Below are 23,290 nucleotides of genomic sequence, written 5' to 3'. Positions count from 1 at the left end.
TACTTCCCAGTTGCATGGAAAAACAATTCTCAACATTCATTTTTAAAACTTTGAGTTCCAACTACTCTCCCTTCCTCCCTCCTCATCCATCCTCACTGAGAAGAAAAGCAATTCAATATAGGCTATCCATGTGTAGTTATGCAAAAGACTTCCATAATAGTCATGTTGTGAAAGACTAACTATATTTCTCTCCACCCTATCCTACCAACCATTTATTCTTTTCTCTCTTTTGACTTTGTCCCTTCTCAAAAGTATTTACTTCTAATTACTTCCTTCTCCTACTTGTCCTCCATTGTATTATCTTTCCAAACCCCATTTCCCCCCTACATTCCTGTAGCGTAAGATGGATTTTCATACCAAATTGAGTGTGCATGCTATTCCCTCCTTAAGCCAAATGTGATGAGAGTAAGTTTCACTTTCTCCCTCTCACCTCCCTCTTTTCCCCTGCATTAAAAAAGGTTTTTCTTGCCTCTTTTATGAGAGATAATTTGCCCCATTCCATTTCTCCCTTTCTCCTCCCAATATATTGCTCTCTCATCCATAAATTTTATTTTTTTAGATATCATCCCTTCCTATTCAACTCACTCTTGCCCTCTGTCTATATATGTATATAATCCCTCCAACTACCCAAATACTGAGAAAAGTTTTAAGAGTTGCTAATATTTTCTTTCCATGGAGGAATGTAAGCAGTTCAATTTTAGTCAGTCCCTTATAATTTCTCTTTCCTGTTTATCTTTTCATGCTTCTCTTGATTCTTATGTTTGAAAGTCAAATTTTCTATTCAGCTCTGGTCTTTTCCTCAAGAATGCTTGAAGCTCCTCTATGTCATTGAATGACCATTTTTCCCCTTGAACTATTTCACTCAGTTTTGCTGGGTAGGTGATTCTTGGTTTTAATCCTAGTTCCTTTGACTTCTGGAATATCATATTCCAAGTCCTTTGATCCCTTAATGTAGAAGCTGCTAGATCTTGTGGTATCCTGATTGTATTTCCACAATACTCAAATTATTTCTTTCTGGCTGCTTGCAATATTTTCTCCTTGACCTGGGAATTCTGTAATTTTGCTACAATATTCCTACAAGTTTTTCTTTTCAGATCTCTTTCAGGAGGTGAGCAATTGATTTGTTCAATATTTATTTTACCTTCTGGTTCTAGAATATCAGGGCAGTTTTCCTTGATATTTTCATGAAAGATGATATCTGGGCTCTTTTTTTTTTTTTTTGCCAGGAAGTAAAGGGCTTTTATTTAAGAAGCTGGCTGTATGTAAGAGGAAACAGAAGGCAGAGAATAGGAGACACTGGGCAGGAGGAGTTACTAGGAGGAGGCCATGATGCTGGAAACACTCTCAAAGTCGATCTTTTCCATGATGTTCTTGGGCTTGATACTCTCTTCTTGGCTGCAAATGAAGACCTGTCCTGCCTCATTGGAGCTCCAGCCATATTTGCTCATCCATACTTTCAGCTGGTTGTCTGACAGATCTCCCAACATCTCAGCCAGCAGCCAGCGATCAATATGTTGATACGTGATGCCCACAACGTGGCAGATAAATTTTCGGACAGAGTCTTCAAAACCTGTGATGCCATTAAGGAGAAGGAGATCCATGTTCTCATCTAGGGCATGCCAGAAAGCTTGGAAATGACAGGTCTCCAGCAAGTCTCCCAAGTACAAGATCTGCCTGATGGGTTGCTCTTCTTGACGAGCTTGGTCAATCATGCACTTGCACAGGGTGAAGTCCGTATGGGGGAGATTGGTAAGTGCCTTCAGCAGGATCTGGGCTGTCACTGTGGTCTGGAAGAAGGCCGGGTTGAACTGGTATAGTTTGAGCACAGCCAAGTTGGCTTCCAGGTCATAGGCATTCTCCTTGGCCTAGGTCTCCACGTAGCGCTCCAGGGTGGCCAGGTTCTCAGGATTGTACCTGTCGATGCCCTTGAGCAGCTTCCCCACGTTGGCGCGCATCTGCTCGAACAGCGCCATGGCCTCCTCCTTTTCACAAGCAGACGCAGACTCCGAGACTGGGTCTGGAGCAGCAACAGGAACCGGAAGTGGGCTCGTTTTTTGATCATGGATTTTAGGTAGTCCCATAATTTTAGACTTCTCTCTCCTGAATCTTTTTTTCCAGGTCAATTTTTTTTTTCCAATGAGATATTTCACATTGTCTTCTATTTTTTCATTCCTTTGGTTTTATTTTGTAATTTCTTGGTTTCTCACAAAGTCATTAGATTCCATCTGCTCCATTCTAATGTTTAAAGAACTATTTTCTTCAGTGAACTTTTGAACCTCCTTTTTCATTTGACTAGTTCTGCTTTTTAAAACATTCTACTCCTCATTGACTTTTTGGACCTCTTTCATCATTTGGGTTAGTCTATTTTTAAAGGTGTTATTTTCTTCAGCATTTTTTGGGTCTCCTTTAGCATGCTGTTGACTTGCTTTTTATGATTTTCTTGCATCACTCTTGTTTCTCTTCCCAATTTTTTCTCCACCTCTCTTACTTGATTTTCAAAATATTTTTTTGAGCTCTTCCATGGCCTGAGACCACTGCATATTTATTTTTGAGGTTTTGGGTGCAGAAGCCTTGACTTTGATGTTTTCCTCTGATGGTATGTTTTGTCCTTCCTCATCCAAAAGAATGGAAGAAAATACCTGTTCACCAAGAAAATAAACTTCTATATTCTCCCCTCCCCCTTTTTGTGTATTTTCCCAGCCAGTTGTTTGACTCTTGAGTCCTTTGTCAAATGGAGGGTTTATTTTAGGGATCTGTAAGTTCATGGTTCCTCCAAGGTGGCACAATCAAATGAGAAGAGTTTACTCCTCTCCTGGCCTGCACTCTGGTCTGGAAGCAACCGCAAGCTTTTCTGCTCAGGATCTATGAGTGGAATTCCCTCTCCAGAGCCTCCACCAGTTCTACCACAGCAACGCTCTTCCTCACCCCAGGGCCACCACTCAGGGCTGAGATCCAGATCAGCTGCTCAATTCCCCCCAGGTCTTTAGGCTGAAGGCTAAAATAATGTAAGCTGCTGCTGCTTCCAAAGTGACTGCCATTGCCTTGAGGCCAGGACCAGACCGTGTTCCTTTCTCACTCAGGTGAAAGAGTTTTCTCACTGACCTTTGAAGTGGTCTTTGGTGTTTGGGGGTTGAGAAATCTGGGATCCACAGCTGCTGCCCATGATTCCGCACCCTGAAACCTGCTCCAGTCCTGTCCCTGCCACACTGCAAGGCCAAGCCTGGGCTACACTCTGCTCCGAGCCCGGTGCAATTGACTTCTCCTGTTGGCCTTCCAGGCTGTCAGGCTGGGAATTTCTTTCATTCTGTCATTTTGTGGCTTCTGCTGCTGTAGAATTTGTTTAGAGTAATTTTTAACAGGTATTTTAACAGGCTATGGGAGGAGAGCTAGAGCAGGTCTCTCCTTCTACACCACCATCTTGACTCTGCCCCTTCTATGTACCACTTTGTAATCTTCCATTTTCATCCCCAAATATATCTGTGGTTTGAATTATAGGCAGTTTTACTGCTTTTACTATACTAACTCTGAATAACAAAAAAAGTTTTTCTTTCTTTTGCTTAGTAATCTTAAAATATGTTAGATTGAAAATGCAAGAGAACTATATAGTGAATGCTCAGTACATGAAAGATCCCACAACTATGGCTCAGAATTTGTAATGAAACCTCTCACAATATGCCCTTTCTTCTATCAATCTCAACTCAGGTCTTTACCTCACATTTTACTGAAAAAATTGGGACCATTCACTGAGAGTCCTCTCCATTTCTCATCTCACAACCCTTTGACATCATCTCCCACAATTACTCCTTTTCTCCAGTTTTTGATCCTTCTCCTGTCCAAGGCTAATCACCTCATATGTAGCATTAATCCTTTCCCTCTTGTTTTCCTCAGAAAATTGCTTTCATTGTCATGTCTCCCTTCCCTGATCTTCCATTTCTCTCTACTTGTTTCTTCTCTATTACCTATAAACTAATATCTTCCCACATCCTCAAAATCTTTAATAAATACCCTTATTCCTGATGGCTATCATCCTGTATCTCTCCTTCTTTTCTCATTCAAACTCCTGAAGAAGACTATTTTTGCTTAGTGCCTCCCCCTTTTCTCCTTTACTTCTCTTCCCAAGTCCTCTGTCACTTGGTTCCCAATCTCACAATTTAACAGAAATTACTCTCTCCAAAGTTATCAATGATTTCTTCATTGTGAAATCTGAGGGCCTCTTCTTACTTCTCATCCTTCCTGAACTCTCCGTAGCACTGTTGAGGACCCTCTCCTCCTGTATATTTTCTCCTGTCTGCATTTTTATTATACTACTTTCTCCTGCTTCTCTGCCTAGTTGTCTCAACACTCCTTTTCAGTCTTCTTTGCTTATCCATTATCCATCACCTGTATTTTACTTCCTCCCTTCAACTACATTAACTGTGGATACACTCTAAGGATCTTCTGTTTTTTCCTTCTTGCTCTCTTACTTGGTGACTTCATCAACCTCTACTGGTTCACTTACCATCTCTCTAAGAATGACTCCCAGAACCATCTACCCAGCACACCCTAATCTCTATCTTAAGTATTCCTGTGAGACATTTATTTCCTGATATCATGCAATCAACTTACATATGTCTAAAATAGAAGTCATGATCTCTTACCTCTCCAAGCCCCCTCCTTTTCTGAACTTCCTTATTTTTTTGTTATCATTCATTTTACCACCTAGGTTCAAAGGTACCATCATTTTCCCCCATTATCCAGGTTTACAACCTCAGTGTCATCCTTGGCTCTTACTTCTTAGCCACCCAACATAACCAGTCAGTTGCCAAATCTTCTTTCTGTATGATATTTCTTTTATGTGTTTCTTCCTCTCTATTCACATAGCTATTGCCCTATTTCGAGCCCTCATCATTTAGAGCTAGATTGGGTTACTAAAATAACCTTTCAATTAAACTCTTAACCTGAAGTTGCTTCTTTCCAACACTTCCTCCACACAGTTACCACTGTTCTAATGTGAAAGTATGACCATGGCATCACCTCTTTCCCTCATCTTTCTCAGGGCTCCCTATTTTAGGATCACATATAAATAACTGTCACTTAAATACCTTCACAAGCTGACCTCCACCTATATTTCTAGTTTTCTGATACATTACTACATGTACTCTGTGAAACCAGCATAGTAGCCTGCTTACTGTTTTTCATTCATGAGACTTCATTTTTTTTTCTTCTTGACTTTGTACTGGCTCTCTTACATACCTGGAATTCACTGTCTCCTCACCTCCTACTCTTAGAATTCCTGCTTTCTTTCAAATTCAGTTTGAGTACCTTGATGACTTTGCACAACTCTGCCTCACAAATCCAAATCATGGGTAAGTCAAGACATCACCCTCAATGATGTCACTGATCATCTTTGAGAACTAAGGACCATTCATCCACTTCCTAGATGAATCCTTTCCTGAATTTCCCTGCTGCTAATATACTTCCTCCCTTTATAAACTCCTTTAAATTGAATGTGCATTTCTCCCATATACCTTTAGATTAGTACATCTTGCCTCTGCAATGGAATGTAGACTCCTAGTGAACAAGGACTCTTTCCTGATACATAGGAAGCACTTAATAAATGATTTTTAAATGATTGATGACAGTTATTATTCTCAAGAAATTGTTTCAAGCTTAGCAGATTTGGTCTCCAAATCTTCAACCAACTTCTTCATAATGTCCTCAGAGTTCTCTTTCTACAGTATGAGATTTCTCCCACTTTATTTTTCAAAGAGACTGTATGGTATGGTGGAAAAATCATTGGCTCTGAATTAAGTAGAAACTTGGGTTTGAATCCTACCTTTGGTGCTTCCTAAGCTTTCTAAACATTAGTTTTCTTACTTTAAAAATTGGGTTAATAACATTTCATAATTGTAAAAATTAAATATGATTATGTATATCAAGTACTACATAAATGTTAGCTATTCTTTTTATATCCTATCTTTGTACATATTTTATATGGAAACTACCTAATTATAGGTATGTGAATGCCAAAGAAATGTCATGAATTGAAAGGAATACAACGATGTACAGAAAAGATAATGAAATGACTGAAGAGATTGATTTTAAAAGTGACAATTAAGATTTAGTTATTTATAAAGCTTTATAAATCTTTAAAATCTTGGCACTTAATAATTTTTATGCAAATTATTCGGTAAGTCCATAAAAGGATACTTAGAGATAATAATTTTAATTCTTTTGACTCTTCTAACACTACCTAGAACAATGCTTTGCACAGAGTGAATTTTCTGTCATAGCTTAATGTCATAGAATTGTTGAAACATAGAATTTTATAGTTGAAGTGAACTCTGGAGCTAATCTACTTTCACACTCTAATTTTACAGATGTTATAGATGTCAACTGACTAAAGAACAAATGTAAGAGGGCAACCAAGCTAACTTTCTTTTCTTTGAAGTAATACTGATAGTTAGTAAATAATAAGAGACAGCTACGTGGCTCAGTAGATAGAGAGCTAGGTCTGCAGTCAGAGAGACCTGAGTTCAAATCTGACCCCAGGCATGCATTAGCTGTATGACCCTGGGCAAGTCATTTGATGTCTGTTTGCCTTAATCCACTGGAGAAGGAAACCTCTCAAGTATCGTTGCCACCAAGACCTCATAGGAGATCACAAAGAGTCAAACACAACTGAACAGCAATAACATTAAACAGTGTTGATGTATATAATCAACAAATCCATCAATTGATATTAATCACTTACTATGTATGATACATTATCCTAGGTATGGTGGAAACAAATGCAAAGTGAGACAGTCCCTGTCCTTAATGATCTTGCCTTCAACTACTTTTAGTTTTCAGTAAGGAGAGACAGTATGACATAATGCCAAAGATATTGGACTACAAGACCTTTGTTTAGCTCACTCTCTGATACTACTTACTACCTATGTGACTGGGCAAATCATTTTCCCAGTTGGACCTCAGTTTATAGCTCCATAAAATGAGATGGATTCTTTAATTTTAAGGTTCCTTTCAGTTCTAAATTATTTAAGTTGGTTATGTGAGTGAACCTGCCAATTTTACTTTGTTTGTTATCTGGGTATTGAGTGACCCTGAAGAGGTTTTGGAATTAACATTTCTACTGATATACAGTATCAGAGTATTCTTCCCAACACTTTAGTTCCCAAACTTAATATAACTCTTTTTATTCTGACACCTCATCCATAAGTCAGCATTTAAGTGCCTATTATGTGCCAGGTCCTGTGTGCAAACATGAGGATACAAAGAAAGTCATAAAACAATTTCTGCTCTTTGGGAGCTTATAGTCTAACCACTATGCAAACCACTATGTACAGACAAGGGATATAGATAGATAGCAAGCGTGTGGGTCTATATGTGGATATATGTGCATTTGTACATGTGAGTATATATACACATGTACACATGTATGTATATACATATATGTATATACACAGAGACACATATACATGTGTGTGTATATGTGTATGTGGAGAGAAAGAGATTGAGAATGAGTTTGGTGGTGATGGTTTACCTTTCATTCTTGAAGAGGATGAATACATCAGGAGGATGATGTCTTAATTTGCAGGTGAATTGGATTTAAGTGAGGAAAAGTCATCAATCTCACTCTCTCTTCCTGAGTCATTTGGATTCCAGTGGCAGGACAATTGGTGATGGCCCCTGGTGCAGTGGGGGATGTTGGCCTTTTTAAACGAAGGTCTTTCTCAGGTCTCAGGTTGTCTGAGACAACATCCATTTAGTGATTAAGGGCTAGGTAAGAATCAAGGCAAAAAATGGCTTAGTTTGCATTCTCAAAAGAATCAGAAGACCTCAGGGTTTCTGGCCAGAACAGAAGGCACTCAGATTAAGGAAGAAAGGGAAAGGCTTCTTGCCGGAACTGAAACTTTAGTTGACACTTGAAGGAAGTCAGGGAAGCTAGGAGGTAGAAATGAGGAGGGAGAGCATACTAGATATGGGGGATAGCCAGTGAAAATGCTTGGAGTGAGAGACATAGTATTACAACCAAGGAGCAGAAGATACCTGAGTAGCCAGATCACAGACCACATGAAGTGGAGTAAGGCGTAAGAAGACTAGAAACATGGAAAGTGGTCAGTTTATGAAGGGCTTTCAAATCCAGAGTGCTAAATCTCCTGGCAGATATGTCAAAATTTAATCTTGAATAAGAACTAAAGTATGTGATAATAACTAATACAGACACTCCCTACCCTTCAATCGCCGATCAGTCTAAAGATCTAGAGAGGTTGAAGATAAAGCAGGTTGCAAACGAGATTCACTGACAAACAACCAGATACTTTGCTCTGTGAACCTGATAGTGTGGTGACACAGAAAGAGCCCTAGACTGTGAGCAAGGAGTACATGGGTTTTTGCCTCTAGCTGGCTATAAGATCTTGGACAAGTCACAACTTCTGTAGGGCTGTTTCTTCATCTGTGAAATAAAGAGACTACATTTGGAGGTCTCTAAGACCTTTCCTAATACCAAATCTGTATTCTTTTGTGTCTCACAGTCAAGCCTGCCACCATTTGCTTCAGTATCATCCACTACATCCCAGTTCTGACTTTTGGCTTACCACTGGACTTCGATGACTCAGGAAGAGAGAGTGAGGCCAAGGATTTTGCACAGCTCTGCTTCATTTAAATCCAATCCATGTGCAAGTCAAGACATCACTGGTTCTCTTGGTTCTTAGGAAGTAATAGCACATTTCCTAAGAAATATACTCCCAATAACAGTGTCACTTCAGGGTTTGGGGTCTTAACATTGGTATAGTTTCATTGTTTAATATTATGACATGATGGGATTTTACTGTATGAAAGAAACACATACTTTGGAAAGTACATCCAATGATTGATTTCAAGACCTGAGCCAAATGGCCTTGACCAAGGTTTACCCTAGACTTCCAGGCTTAGATTTCTGTAGCATTTATCATAGTTTCCACTAATGGTAGCACTAGCCTTTTTAAATAGGCTATTTCAATTGGATTAATATGGTCTTTTAATATAAAGGATTTGAAAGCTTTGAGTCTATTGGCATTGTTTCTACCACAAGGAGGGAGTCTTCTTTTGGAATACTAGTAATTCTTTCAAGTCTTTTAAGGCTTTTTAGAATATAGAAACTAAATTAGATTAGTTTATTAAACTTCTAGATGGTTAGGTGGCACAGTGGATAGCGCACTGAGCCTGAAGTCAGGAAGACCAGAGTTCAAATTGGGACTTAGACAGTTATTAGCTATGTGACCCTGGGCAAGACATTTCACCTTGTTTGCTTCAGTTTTCTCATCTTTAAAATGAAGTGGAGAAGGAAATGGCAAATCACTCCAGTATCTTTGCCAAGAAAACCCCAAATTGGATTACGAAAAGTAGGACACTATACTGAAAACATCTGAACAACAACAAAAAACAAATTAAGCTTCCTGTCTTTCCTTCCTTTGAGGTGAGAAACCAATAGTTCTCTCTCTACTCATGGATATATTAAATTGACTTTGATTACTTACAGGTTTTCTTCTTCCTTTAATTATATATCTATCCAGGTGTTAAATGAAATATGGCCTAAGCCTTCCTTATGCTGACTCTTCTTTCCCATATGGACACATAGAAATCAATTTGTACTAACTCCTTTGGCTATGTTTACCTTGGACAAGAGAAAACTGGAGAGGCATATAAACTGTCTTCAATTATTTGAAAGTCTATCCTGGGGAGAAGGATTAAACTTGATTTCTTTGGCCCCAAGACACTGAATAAGGAATAAATTGGTGACCGTGACAAAAAGAACAATTTAGTTTTGGTATCATGAAAGTGTTCGTTGACACTGAGAACTGTCTGAAAAGCATAAAGGGCTGTCCCCAGAGGTAGAGATGGGCTTCCTTTTGGAGATCTTCAAATGGATGACCACTAAGACTACTTCTAACTCTCAAATTCTTTGATTCTGTGATATTTTATTAATTAGGCTATATTATATTAATGTGAATATATACTTAACTGTCAGTCTTATAGTTTACCTTAGGAAAAATGCAAATGGGTGACATAAATACCATGTTTTCTCCTCTTTCCCTGAGTATTTGGGTGGGTCCTCTCCAGTAGTTGCAGCTATTGGTATGATTGTCTTGCAAATGTCTACCAAAATGATGAGGTCACAAAATCCTTTGATGGCTGATGTAGTTTTAGATGAGATCAATGAAAGACACCAGGACTCTGGTAAAGTCTTCCTCTCATAGAAAGGCAAGCAGGCCACTATTTTCACTCCCCACGTGGGTTGATTTAGTATGAGATTTCAGAGTCTTCTAATTAGCCATATATGACTATTTGACAATACTAGTAGTGATAGGGACTTTCTATATAGGGACTTATGGGACTTTCTAAGCCTCTTGGATTTTTACCAGTGGTATCACAACAATGCAATGTATGCTAATGAACTATTCACAGAGAGTGATGACAATGAAATTCCATTCATACTGCATCCATTGACAAGTTGCCGCTTGTTCATATTTTTTGTTGTTTTGTTGTTTCTAGTGATTGGAACTACCTTGCACAAAACATGTTTCAATATTTAGACACACCATGAAGACAGACTCATTTATTTCTTTGTTCTATTACATAATTCCTCATCAGTCTTTCCTATGTTATCACACACTTATTTCTCCTATTTATGCTCTGGACTACTGGTCCTCCCTCAAATATAGTCTATATTTTTCCACCTCTTTGCTTTTGTGCCTAGAATATCTTCTCCCTTGATCTTCTTTCCCCAATTAACATCTTACTTTGTCTTCAAGGCTCAGCTCTGGCACTCCTCTTCTCTAGTCTTCCCTGATAGATGCAGATAAAGGGGAATCTTTTCCTCCTGAGTCTAATGCCAACAATAAGAGGAGAGTTGAGGTTTGAGTTGCTAATCAAAAAATAAAGAATGGAGGAAATGTATGGAGTGTGTGTCATGGACTATTAAGAATTCATGTTGAAGTGAGTGCCAGGAAGATAATAATCTACTCCAGCAGTTCTCAAAGTGTGATCAGGAGACTCCTGTGGGTCCCTGAGACCCTTTTAGGTAGTCCTCAAGAAAAAAAATTCATTAAAATTTTTGATACAGCAAATATCATTAAGTATGACCACCGTAAAAACTCTATGGAGGGATTCTTCAATTATTTTATGAGTGTAAAGGAGTGCTAAGACCAAAAAATTTGGTTTTGTCAACCTGATTCTACAGGGCTTTGGTTTATTGGTAGGTTGGCAACACAGCAAACAGCTACATGGTTGTGACATGGTTTTCCAAAATGGAAACTCCAGAAAAAACTTTCCTATGAGAGCTGGGATCCATCAGGTCAAAGGGATATTCCAGAGTAAGAGGGCCCCAGATTCCCATTTAGTGGCTAGTAAAATCGTTGGGGAATCTTAACAATGATCCAAGGGGTTTATGCTGAAAATTATTTAGTGATACCTTAAGCAATAAATAATTGCTCAATTATGTTGCAAATGTATTTTTCCTCTGCGATAACAAAGATGGGAATGTTTGAAGCATTACAGATTTGTTTCTGCAGCAATTAAAAACCATTATGATCATTTGCACAATGATCTTGGTGCTCTGACTGCTTCTGACTAAATGAAGCAGGTTCTTGTGGTTTCTCAAACTATCATCTGTTGTTTCCAAACCATCACAAGGAATCAACCTTCGAATGTAAACTGATTCCCAGTAGTCAGATGAATGTGTATACTGTGTTTTGCACTCTATGCCATAGTAGCGTCCTCATTTCCCTCTATTACTTTGTAATTGTACCTTATCAGCTATGTAATCGTGTGATCAAGTTGTTGCAGGCAGTTGAGGTCTTAATAGTACCAATGTCCAACTATTTGAAAACCATAATTGCTGGAAGAGCTGGGCATTAGGAGTCATCTTGAAACCATTGTAGTCCATCACAAATGATCCGCAGAAACAAATCTTATATACTATTGCCTCTCATTGTAGTATGAAGGTATAGGAAGATGTACATTTGTCTTTCACTTGAGTTACTATTCTATCTGGCAGATTTTTGAATAATCTAGTTGGGAACATTGATCAGCTGTTCTGTAGAATTTCTGTGAGAGTGTAGCTGGTGTGCCAGTGGGAAGAAAGTAAAATGTGAAGTGATTCTTTCCTAATAAAGCTTGTATGCAAACATTGTTAAGAAATGAAACAATATGAGAAATTGAACTTTAAGCATATTTATTATTTAATATAGTACTTGTCATTAGCCAGTAGGAAAGTAAATGTTTTATATTATAACTAGCCATTCATTTTTGTTGATTGGATAGGTAGTTAAATTTAAAAAAAAAAGAATTTTCATCTCAGCAAGAGAGCTTGTAAAATTCTTCTACCATTTCCCATTGTATTTGTAAGTGCAAGAATTTTCACTTTGTTCTTGTTTTAAATGAAAATACAAGAATAAACTTGATATAGAGCCAAATTTAAGACAGTGTTTCTCTGCTGTTGAGCCAAACATTGCAAACATTTATTTAAATAAAAAATTCAATATTTAAATTAAGTTTGCAAATGATTATCATAATAGGATAAACATCTTCTAAGTTGGAACTTATTGAACTAAAATGTTACTTACATTCACCAAAATTCACAAAATAAAGAAATTTAATATGAAGTCTTACAGATAACAATAAGCATGTGAGATCTTACTGGATTACTTATTTTAATTTTTATCAAGTGTCCACATAAATGTTCATATTTATTTTATAAGTATAGTTAAGTAATATTATATTTAATTTTCTTAATTGTAGGTAGAATACATTTTTATATCTTAAAGTTAAAATTATATGATAAAATTTAATTTGGAGCTTGGGGAACAGAAGTTATCATTGGAGTTATTGTCAGAACTTAAATCTAAAAGAATATTATAAATAGTATGTTAAATTACTCTAGTGATTTATAACACTTTTTTTGTATTGAAAGGAGTTCAGGGAACAAACAGTGTGAAGGACTACTTCTCTAGCTTGTCAAAATCCCTCTTGGGTGGCCTAATGGATAGTGTGGTAGACTTGGAATGAGGAAGCATGAGCTCAGGTCCTGCCCCAAGATTCTTATTAGCAAAGTCACCTTGGGCAAGTTTCTTAACCTCTCTTAATCTATGTATACATGCATGTACATATAAACTATGTTTATGTAACATACATACATGTGCATATGTATATATATAATTATACACAGATATATATGCATGAAATGTGTTATATTATGTATTGTACAAAATGTACATATATACCTATTTCTTATGCACACTACTTATATAGGACTACATGCATTTATATGGTATATATTACAATATACATATACATGCTAATTTGTACGTATGATATATACATATACTTATGCATGTATACATTTGCAGACCTTAAAGCACTAGTGTCTAAAAGTGAACATAATATTCAAGATGTAGTCTGATCAGTGTAGAATAAAGAGGGATTACTATTGACGTTGTCCTATACTTAATTTTGCTTTTAACATGACAGAAAATATCCTGAGAAGTAGAGGGTTTTCATGGATAGAGTTGGCTTTGGAATGAGGAAGATAACTTTGGCTTTAGTTTAGGGTATATTGGTAAAAGTTTAACAAATAGGCTGTGTAAGATTAATGGTGGGTGGGAGGGAAGAGTTAAAGATCTTCCCTACCTATTAATAAACCTCAGATACTTTTGTTAATTTCTAATAAGGCACAGGCTCACAAGGGTCTTGCCCTCCATCTCTGAAAAGAGTATATATACTCTGAGGTGAGGTTTTGCTTTGGGGCTTATTTTTTTGAAGAAGGTTGGTGTGCCAGATGAGACTCTGGGTAGCTACTAAGGAGCCTCCTAGCTTTGAAAACCCAGATGATGGTGCTTCTCTCTCTGGTAATAATGTATGTATTGTCTATGGTCAGACAACTGGAAGCCCTGTCTGTTGATCTTTCTGTTTGTAATTTCTGCTTGTAGTTTCTTTGTATTTTCTCTGAAATTCAAGGTGCTTACTTTTCCCCCTGAACTAAGTGAATGAGATATATATATGCTTGATTAAAGTAGATTATTGACCCCTCACAAGTTGCTTTCTTTTTAGAAAAGCAGATCTAAGAACCTGGACAGCAGGCCATTCTGTGTATGCTGGGGTCCTTGCTGTTACAGGCTGGGAAGGGGGGGATGTATGTACATGCATATTTAAGTTTATTCTGCATTACAAACACTTTCTTAAGTATAGACAGGCAACAAAACAATAAATCAAGCCCTGATTTGTAGCAATTAATATATATAATACAATATAATACAATAGTACAATATAATACAATATAATTATATAATACAATATAATATTATATAATACAATATAAATACTTAAATTGAAAATTTCACAATGATTCTATTGTAAGCCTTAGAGGCTTCCATTCCAGCCCTGATTCGTTGTGCCTCTGACCTATGTTCACTGTATGATCCCAATGTCCCTAGCAATTCTATAACCCTCTTTGACCCTCTGAGATGCAAACAGGTGAGGCTCTGCATTGATAAAGGCAGTGTCTTCCCGGTGTTCCCTTTTGCAATTTGATCATTGCAGAGATCTCACTGTCTTAGCAACTGTCCTGCAACTTATATTCAGGGAGAGTTTTTATAAAGTTATGTACCCTGAAGAAATCACAGGCCAAAAGCAAAAAGAGAAAAGGGGGAAAAAGATGCTATTAACATTGTTTTTTAGCTTCTGTGTCATACTGCTCTCATGCTGAGTTTGCAGTTACCTGAAAAACCTTTGTTATTTTTTATATGAACTATAATTAAGCTCATCTTTTTGGTCTGTTACTCATTTTTTAATAAAAAAAATCAATGACTTTCTTTGCTTTTAACACTGATCAATTTAACATAAAATAACATATTTGATTCAACTTTCTAGTCTGAGAACTTTTTTGCTTTCTGATTCCAGTGTATTGTCTATATAACTCTTAGCTTCATGACATCTGCAAACTTGATAGGCATGCTTTTTATGTATTCACCCAAGTTACTGATTTAAAAAAAAAAAAGAGTAATAGGATGGTAACACACCAAAAATGAGAAAATGAAGTCAGTTGGAAGATATCCTCTTTTGCCTTATTTGGACTATTTTAGGATTATATTATTATAAAGATACAGATGATTAGATCAGGACAGATGAGACGAAAAGGGATAGAGATGTATCTTCCTTTAGACCCTAAATGATCTGATGCGTACTTTAGGGGGGCAGTTTTCTCATTCTTGTTGTATCCTCTTGAAACAGAAATCTTTTTGCCCTTATTGTTTCAGTAATGTTATCTTCAAGCAATTTTCTTTAAGCAATTACTTTCAAAGAATTCATTTCTCTACAGGTGATCATGCACATTGTAGCTCATCTGTGAAAATCTGACTTTCGTAGGGTCATAGATTTAGAGTCATAAGCGACCTTGGAAACCAAGTCTAAACCCCTCAGCACTAGAAATCTTTTCTCTGTACGTCAATATTTCACGAGTATAGGTCCTCCCACCTCTGATACAGATTGTAATCACTCTATACCTTAGTATATAATCTTTCTAAGTTGTTAGGAGCCCCCGAAAGTGATCATGTAATAGCCAGGATTCTGGTGATGGGCTTCTCGACATAGTTAGACTGGCGCTCAGACAAAAGATATGCATTTTTGACCTTAAAGCACTATCAGCTTGATAGGATCTCTCAGGGCTTATACTTTAATGACCTTGAAAAATCAAAGGTCACTTTCACCCTATGATGAGGTAGTGGAATGAGACTATAGTAAATATCATATGCCTTGGTAGCATACTAACATTTTAATACGTATTATGGTGATTTGTGTACCTGCATAATTCTTCATTATATATAATATGTTCCTTTAAGGCAGAGGTCATATCTTATTTATACTGCTTAGCACCTAACATAGTATCAGTCATCTAACAGATGATTAATAAATATTTCTCAAACTGAATAGATTTATAATTCTCTAGAATATAAATAAATTATGAACCTTGGGCTCCTTAACTGAAAAATTTGTATACAAGCATTATATTTAAAATGACATCAGTTTTCTTTACTAATGTAGTACCTATCTGGGGATGAGGATTTTAATACTACTTTTCTTTATACGCCAGTGAAATCCTGGCACTCAGCAGTCAAATAGCCAACCTACTGACTAAGGCCAGAAAAGAAACCTGGTTATATCAACTTGGCAGGACAGTGACTTTAGTATAGGGAATTGAACATTGAGGGTGCACAAATAGCCACAGGCTCATAGAATTCCATCTTCTTTTGACACAACACTTTGGAGATGTCACATAGACATCTTAGTCTCATTGATCTTTGAATAAAGGTTTTTCCTGAGTGATATGAGGAAATTTTCCTGTCCTTCTCTATTTCATGAACACTACCATTTCAAGTCATGGGAGAAAAACAACAAGATTTTCCCCTCATTTACTGTTTTTGATTTCATTCTTTTTCTCTGTTGTGATCCATCATGGGACAGAGCCCTGAAGTTGTTTTCTATTCTCTTGACATATAAGTTTTACAACTAGACTATTGAGGAAGTAGGAGAGAGAGGCTCTTTGTACATTTTCATTCAACTAACATCTATTGTGCACCTATTATATCCCAGGCACTAAATTAGGCTACAGATACAAAGAGAAAGATGAAATAATTCTCATCGTCTCTTACGTAAGGCTCTTACATTCACTTGGAAGAAACAAAGCGAGCACAGCAAGGCATATCTGAAATATGTACAATAAATACAAATTAATTCCCAGAAGGAATGGAAGAAGAGAATACTATTAACTGTGAAGATCTAGATTGACCCTCATGTAGAAAATAACACTGAGTTAGACCTGGAAGAAAGGTGCATATCCTTTGAAGTAAGGAGAGAGTGTATTCCGGGCATTGGGATTCCCTTTACAAAGACGTGGACATGAGAGGTGGAATGTTGTGCAGAGCAGATACAAAGTCGGTAAGATTGGCCATAATGCAGACTATATAATATGACTTATTAATTTGCCTACTAAGTTCACATATATTTTGCCCTTACTGTGCTGCAAAGAACTCTGTAGGACATGGGCATGGCCATTACCCTAGAGTACCTTACATATTGCACACTTGTTTCCACACTGAAGTACATAAACAATTTCATTTCTGTAAGGAAATTAATATCCCTGATTAATCTAGAAGAGATTCGTGTGGAGCAGTAGGAAGTGCACCCAATTTGCATGTATTCATTAACCAAATAATCTTTTATTAAGTGACTACTATGTGCCAGACTTTGTGATACATTCTAGGGAGGCAAAAACAAACTAATCTCTGTCTTCAAGGACCTTGCATTTCTGCCTTGCAGCACTGGAAGTATTACACACTCCTTACGTAACCTTGAGTAAGTCATCTATCTTATTGGGGCCACAACAGTTTAAAATTATAATTTATTTTTATCTTAAATTTTTTTTTGAATTCTTGTCTCAAAAGCTTGGATCTTTGCATTTATCAAACACAGATTATTCATTTACTACTATGCACTGTATATGTAATCTATTGAACACATCCACTACTCTTTTTCTTAATTAGTATTAATTTATTTTGATGATTACAGCTTTGTAATATAGTTTGAAATCTGGTACTGCTAGGCTGCCTCCCTTCACATTTTTTTCATTAATTTCCTTTACGTTCTTTAGCTTTTGCCTTCCAGATGAGTTTTGTTAATATTTTTTTCTAGATTTATAAAACAATTTTTTGGTAGTTTGATTGATATGTATATCAAATGTAAGTAAACTGATTTAGATAGAATTGTAATTTTTATTATATTGTCTTGGACTATCCATGAGTCATGAATATTTCTCCAGTTGTGTAGATCTGTGTTTTTATGAAGTGTTTTTATAATTGTGTTCATATAATTCCTGGATCTTTCTTGGCAGATAGACTCCCAAGTATTTTATAGTCTGTAGTTATTTTAAGTGGAATTTCTCTTTTTTATCTCTTTCTGCTGTATTTTGTGGGTGGTGTATAGAAATGCAGATGAGTGGTATGGATTAGTTTTGTATCCTACAACTTTGCCAATGTTAATTGTTTCAGTTCGTTTTTTAGTTAATTCTCCAGGTTTCTTCAAGTTTATTATTATATCATCTGCAAAAAGTGATAGTTTTGTTTCCCAATTACCTATTTTTATTCCTTCAATTACTTTTTCTAGCTAGCATTTCTAGTACAATATCGTATAATAGTAGTGATAATGGCTTCACCCTTGGTCTTATTGGAGACGTGTATAGTTTTTCTCCATTATAAAATGCTTGCTCTTGGTTTTAGATAGATACAACTTATCATTTATAGAAAGGCCTCATTTATTCCTATGCTGTCCAGTGTGTTTTAATAGGAATGGGTAATATATTTTGTCAAATATCTGAATTTATTGAGATAATCATATGATTACTGATGTGGTACATTATGTTGCTAGTTTTCCCAATACTGAACCAGTCATGCATTCTTGGTATAAATCCCACCTTGTCTTGTGTGTGATATTAGTATTATATTGCTATAAACTCCTTACTAGGTTTTTAAAAAAAATTGCGTTAATATTCATTAGGTAAATTGGTTTACAATTTTCTTTCTCTGTTTTTGCTCTCCCTGGTTTAGATATAAAAAACATATGTCTATCATAGTAAGAATTTGGTAGGACTCCTTACTTACTGATTTTTAAAAAATGGTTTCTATATTAGAATTAATTATTCTTTAAATATTTGGTAGAATTCACTTGTAAATCTATTTGGTCCTGGGGATTTTTTCTTAGGGAACTTATCATGACTTGTTCAATTTCTTCTTGTCAGATTGGGTTATTTAGTTTTCCATTTCCTCTTTTGTTAATCTGGACTATATATATATATGTGTGTATATATACATGTATATATACATATACAGACATACACACACATATATGTATATGCATGTACGTATATATGTATATATATCCATTTCACTTAGATAGTTTTAGTATTTTTATTGACACAATCAGGCAGCAGAACTCGTAATAATAGTTTTAATTTCATCTTTATTGGTAGTGCATTTACCCTTTTCATTTTTGACATTGGTAATTTGGTTTTCTTCTTCCTTTTTTAAAATCAAATTCATCAATGATTTATCTATTTTTGTTTTTTCATACAAACCAACTCCAATTTTCATTTATTTGTTTCTTTTTTAAAATTTTATTAATTTTTTCTTTGATTTTCAGAATGTCCATTTTAGTTTTCAATTGTCAATTTAAAATATGTTTGATTTCTATTTTTTATTTACAGGCCCAGTTCATTGATCTGCTCCTCTCTTTTATTGAGGTACACATTTAGAGATGTACATTTTCCCTTAAGTATTGCTTTGGCTTTATCCGATAAATTTTGGTATGTCGTCTCATTGTTTTTAGTCTCTTTAATGAAATTGTTTATTGTTTCTATGATTGTACAGCTGAGAAAAAGGCATACTCCTTGCTATTCCTATTCAGTTTTCTCTGGAGATCTGACATATTTAACTTTTCTAAAATTCTATTCAGCTCCTTGACTTCTTTCCTATTAATTTTATGGTTAGATCTATCTAGCTTGGAGAGAGGAAAGTTGAGGTATTCTACTAGTATAGTTTTATTGTCTATTTCCTCCTGTAACTCATTTAATTTTTCTTTTAATAAATTGGATGCTATGCCATTTGGTGCATATGTTTTTAGTCTTTTATATGTAGTTCCTTGATTATCTCTTTTTAATAGTTATTTTTTTTTTGCTTTTACTTTTCTGAGGTCATGATTACCACCTTTACCTCTTTTTTTTTAATACCTCAACTGAAGAATAATAGATTCTACCCTGGCACCTTATTTTAACTCTGTATGTGTCTTTCTGTTTCAAGTGAAACAAAATTTTGTTGAATTCTGGTTTCTGATCCATTCTGCTATCTGCCTTGGGTCCATATTTCTTTAACTATAAGAAAAGTGTTGGGCTGGAACTAAAAGAACAGGATCATCTTATTTCTGAATTTTTTTCTACCTTTTGGATCACGATTATAAATAAATCTCAGATAAGGGAAAAGAGATTACAAGTGTGTACAGATCTAAGAAAGCCAGTTTCTAAGCATATTAAAAGTGTGAAGGTATGCCTTATTTTTATTTATGGTTGATCACCTGAATTTTAGCAAATCGACAACGTAATATCTTGCTTCATCAGTTCACCAGATTTTATTTACTGGATGGAGTCACAGGAGTTGAATAAGTGATACCATCTGAAAATAAACACACAGGATACCTATATATTAGGTTTTCACTAGAGCTTGGGTTAGTCACTATCCCTCCAGTATCAGGTTACCATGGGAGGTTTGGTTTGTAATGGATGTCTTTAGATGTAGGTAAAACCTTCCTCTGTCTCATAGATGAATATCACATTTATTTTAGTCTTTTACCTCAGAAGATGAATCATTACTGAGGTCCCTCGGAGCACATTTAAAGATTGAAAAGAAAAATAATTCCAGTGCACCTGCCTGTGTGTAATTGTCCTTAATTCTAACCGCACAGTGAGTGCATTTGCTCTTTAGCTAAAGAAGATCACATTACAGTCACTGATCATGCATGCTATTAATAGTATTAATAATTCTAGGGTACTTTTCCTGGTGAAGTGCTTAAAAACATAAATTAATTAATCAAATGCATTTAAGTTACTTTCTGATGTCAATTAGACTTTTTGAGCTTGATTATCATCTACCTTGGTGGCCTTCAACATGTCCTTCAGCACACACTGAATGTTTGACTTCTGTAGGGCTTGGTGCAGACAGCTTACCTGAGAGGCCAAAGGGAAGTTGATTGCAATAGGTGGAATGCAATGTATTTTCATATATCTATCTATCTATATACACACACATACATACATACGTATATGTATGTACATATATGTGTATATGTGTATATACACATATATGTGTATATGTGTGCACGCATATGTATATAAAACTACACTGTATCTATATAATGGATAGAGTATTGGACTGGAGTCAGGAAGACTCCAAATCAAGCTTCAGATACTTATTAGTTGTGTGATTGTGGTAAAGTCTTTTAAGTTTTTCTGTACTTCCATATCCTCGTCTATAAAGTGGGGCTAATAATATCACCCTCTCCCAGGGTTGTTGTGAAAATCAAATGAAAAGCTCTTTACAAACTGTGTGCTCCTTGAAGACTGGGTCATGCTGTGTTTGCACTGTGCTTAGCATCTAATAAAAACTTAACAAATATTTGCTAAATTGAATTGATTTCTCATTTCAGTGATTATTATTTTTATTAAGGGCATACTGGGAATAAGACAAAAGCGACTCTCTTGGCTCATCTCTGTATTCCAGTGTTTCTCTGGGAGAGACCAAAATGTCATTTAATCAAGGTGGTTTGTTCAAACAGTGTGATCAGTGCAGTCTGGGAGAGTCTCTGCTCAAATTAACTTTGTTTTAGAGAGGAGATTTAGCTATCCAAGATTGGGAAAATCAAGTATGGTTTCCACTACTTGGTAGTTATCTGGTGCTATCTCAGTTCCCCTGAGTCTAGGTTTTAATGATTAGAAAAACAAACAAATAAAACCAGAAACTCAGAAATCTACCCTATGTCCTTTAAAAATCTTTCTTTGGATCTGCATCTGACCTTTTCTGTCATCCAACTCTCTCATTGCATAGATGAGAAAGCTGACTTCTCCAGAGGAAATTACTTACCCAAGGTAAGACAGTAATTTAATGTCAGGGATTTGTCCTAGAGTTTGGACATCATAGATAATTTGCCACGTTTGCACTTACAACTCAAGGCCAAACTACTTTTTAGTTATTTCCGTGTTTGCAGCATGAAAGGGAACTTAAGAAGACCTCAAAGGATCTAGCTGCATCAATTAATATAGTACATTTGTTTCTGTATGGCAAAGAAAATAGAGATAGTAAGATGAAAGCATTTTATTTCAAAGAAAAATGATATTTGAAAAATATTTTCAAAGAAAAAAATCATTTTTTGCTTTTTTGTACTTAAAGTTATTTGCACACATAGGAGAAAGAAAATATTTGTTATTAAATACAAATTCTTGCCATCATCTACATAAGAACCACATTTTATATACATTTTTGCCGAAGACTGGATATGAACTAAGGCCATCCTGACTCCAGGCCCAGTTCTCTATCCACTGCGCTATCTAGTTACCTCTGTTAAAGTCTATGAAATTCTCAGAATAATGTTTTTAAATTCATCAAACTAAAGAAAAAAATGGGATTACAAAGGAAACCAATTAAATTGAAATCCTGTCATCAAAATATTTTAAAAAACAAGTTCAAAGACACCAAGTTAAGAACCCTTGCCCAATTTAAGAATCCAAAAAACCAAAAGTGATATAGTAGAAAATATTTTGGACTAAAGAGTCAGGAGATGTAGAATATAGTCTTACCTCTCCTACCAACTAGCTGTGTGACCTTGAGCAAGTTACTTTCCCTCTCTGACCTTTACTTTTTCATCTGGAAAGTGAGGCAATGGGACAAAATGTCTTTTAAGCATCCTTCTAGGTCTAAATGCTTTGACCAGTTCTTTTGTTTTTGTTACACTTCCGAGGACCTCCTCAGACAAGGATTTCTTAACCTAGTGTCCATGAACTTAAAAAAAGAAATCTTGGTAACTATTTCAATATAGTTGCTTCTCTTCTTAATCCTGTGTATCTTATTTTATACATTTAAAATATTATTAATAAAAATCATCTCTAGGCTTCGTAAGACAAAGGTGTCCATGACACTAAAAAAGACTGTTACCTTATGCCCTCTGATATGCTAGTTAAAGATGAAGGACTGTATTCCTCCTTCTCATTCTCTCTATGCCATACACCTAACACATTTTCTTTCTTCTCCTTTGATTTTCCCTAAAGTCATCTGTGGCCCTGTAGGAGTCCTAACACATCACTTAATTCTACTTTCTGTGCTTCCTCTTTTCTATTCCTGTATTTTATTACAATTTTTCTGAAGCTGTCACAGATATATCGGTGCATGAAAGGTCTAATTTGACTACACTTAATATAATTGCAGAAGCTTAGGCTCTAGAATTTCATAATATTGTCGCTTACTTATAAAAAACCATACAACCTCATACACAGATCTTTAGAATAAACAGCCAGGTAACTTTTGTTTCCTTGAGGATTTAAAGTATTGTTTGCAATTGCCATTGCTTCTTTACTCCTCCTCCCCCACCGAGGTCCAAATAGCCTCCATACTAACCTTCCTTCCTTCCTTCCTTCCTTCCTTCCTTCCTTCCTTCCTTCCTTCCTTCCTTCCTTCCTTCCTTC

General features: G+C 35.9%; 1 pseudogene; it reads right to left on the bottom strand.

The window, feature by feature from the left end:
• Positions 1 to 1,210: 1,210 nt before the first annotated feature.
• Positions 1,211 to 2,111, bottom strand: LOC140509499 (eukaryotic translation initiation factor 3 subunit K pseudogene; annotated as a pseudogene).
• Between the last annotated feature and the right edge of the window lie 21,179 nt (positions 2,112 to 23,290).

The sequence above is a fragment of the Notamacropus eugenii genome, chromosome 6 (genome assembly GCF_028372415.1).
Source record: "Notamacropus eugenii isolate mMacEug1 chromosome 6, mMacEug1.pri_v2, whole genome shotgun sequence".
Lineage (NCBI taxonomy): Eukaryota > Metazoa > Chordata > Mammalia > Diprotodontia > Macropodidae > Notamacropus > Notamacropus eugenii.
The sequence above is the reverse complement of the archived record's forward strand: the minus strand, read 5'-3'. Positions and strand labels throughout refer to the sequence as shown.